General features: G+C 47.6%; 1 protein-coding gene across 2 annotated transcripts in view; it reads left to right on the forward strand.

Moving 5' to 3' along the window:
• LOC101863827 (serine/threonine-protein kinase PLK1) overlaps positions 1 to 2,166 on the forward strand; it is a gene marked incomplete in the record, with an annotated part of 103,259 nt that overhangs the window by 80,394 nt on the left and 20,699 nt on the right.

The following is a 2,166-nucleotide window of genomic DNA, read 5'->3' on the forward strand; positions in this document are numbered from 1 at the left end:
GGGGGGGGGGCATTTAAGAGCAGGTCGAGTTTGTGCTTACCCCACAGGGTCGTAACAAGAGGTGCGGGCTGCTCAGTACCAAATCTATAAGTATAGTAAGCTCCATGACCGAAACTGCTGACTGGGTGTGGGTGCACACTGGCGCCTGGCTGAGAGTTTTGTTTTTGGGTGGAAAAGATCGATTCGTGATTGACACTCTAGACGAGAATTGGTTTCGAGTCGCAGTCCCAGACTGCTGGTGTTCTTCTCTCTCCCTTAATTGATAAAGTAGGTCGTTTATAAATATAGACAATCCGGTGTCTGTGATGTAGGCATACATTTCAGATTGCTCCCTTTTGCACACACAAAGACACGGTACGGGTTCGATTCTCAACCTCTGAAGATTTTTTGGTGCTGGAATGATGTCTTCCATTCAGTATTTCATTGTCATTGACAAGCAGAGTTAAAGGAGTCAGGCATGTTTGTTGATGTGAACGTTTTACCTTCGTTCTGTTATTTCTGTTGTTTTTCTTAGTTTGTCTTGCTTTTTCCTATACCTAAATGGCGTTGTGTCGAGGTGTTTTATTTTCCTCAAAACTTTAATTCTGTTTGCGATGACAGCTTCTCACGTATCTTTTACCTGTCGTGCCAGACTATTTGAAGCACCAGGTTGTTCTGCTTGATTGTGTCTGAGATGGAATTAATACTTGTCAGGATACGGCTGGTTTGAAGGCGCTGGGTGCCACTAGGACTGGTAGATCCTACTTCTTTTCTTTGTTGTATCTGTCTATCTGTCTTGATTCTTTCCTGTGCTGTATGACAGTTATTGTGTAGATGTGCTTCTTTTGACTCAAACTCAAACCCCCATAAGGTTGTTCAGCTACCCGGAGTGTATCTGTTCATCCAACTGTGACCTTGCCCGTCCTCAGTTCTCTATCCTCTGAGTCCACCAACTAATACACCTTTCAATGGCCTGGCTTGAGAGCTCTTAGCTCTACGCTCTGTGGGCCTATGTGTACTTGTGTTCCCACTGCTAACCCGTCCCCCCTCTTTCCCATACCCTCCACCCACCCCCTCCTTTCCCACTAGGCCTCCCGAGGTTTGTTCCTCGCTTCATTGTGCACTCTGTTTAGCTCCAAACACAAGTGCGCGCACACACGTACACACACTCCAACGCCTGGACAGCAGATTGAATACCTTCTTCCCCCGCTCGGCAAACACGATAAAGGCACGGGTATATTTCCGACACCTTCACGCCGTAGACTTAAGGGTGGGGAGAGGGGAGGAGTACCCAAAAAAAGGGGGGGGGTATCTTCCACTCTTTTTGCTCTCCCCCGCATTGCAAACGGAACCTGAGAATGTAAAAGCTGTGTCTGCGACAACTATATGGTTCAGATGGAACCACTTGGCCCTGCGTCCATTGCCTGAGCCGAGACACCTTCCGACTCAGCGAGGGGTATGGTCACTATAGTAAACAGAATTATCCCCGTCGCCTTCACCTTTCCCAGTGATGATATCGGAGAGTCAAAGAAGTTGAAAACAGTTTCCCACCGCTCTACGGAGGTCATCCGCACTGTGACCTTACGACCCTTGACACCTTCTGACCGGGACGATCACAGTCTGTGCAGTGCGGACTGACTGACTGACTGACTGACAGTCTGGTTCGGGGGTTTAGCAGCCAATAACAATTATTGCTGATCCTCATTAGAGACACTTAAGCACACACAAAGAGCTTTGGGAGACCTCTGAGATTGTCTCATTATTCTGCGTTTTCAGCACCTTTACGATTGTCATTGCGAAGAGGAGAAAATATGGGCTACCGTCCTGCTGTGTTGTATTTATAGCTTCCCCTGAGATGAGAAAGCGTGTGATTGTGGGGTGGGACAATAGCCGTGTTGAATAATCTATTGGTGATTTATGGCTGTAGTTATTCGCACCGGCCACTAACGCGAGGGCTAACCTGTTGTGTGCCTGGAAATCCGAAGGGGTTGCTGGGGTGGGGGTCATGAACTTGATGTTTCGAAGCAGGCGATTGAACTGCTAGGGAATCGAGCTTTGGTTACGAGTTAAGTTCTGGGTGTTAAGCTGTAATGGGTGAGGGTTTGTACTGGGTTGACTTCTGTTGTATTGTTGTGTGTGGTTGTTTGTTTGTGACTCTGTGTGTGTGTCTGTGTGTGTGTGTGTGTG

Source organism: Aplysia californica, unplaced genomic scaffold (genome assembly GCF_000002075.1).
Source record: "Aplysia californica isolate F4 #8 unplaced genomic scaffold, AplCal3.0 scaffold00337, whole genome shotgun sequence".
Lineage (NCBI taxonomy): Eukaryota > Metazoa > Mollusca > Gastropoda > Aplysiida > Aplysiidae > Aplysia > Aplysia californica.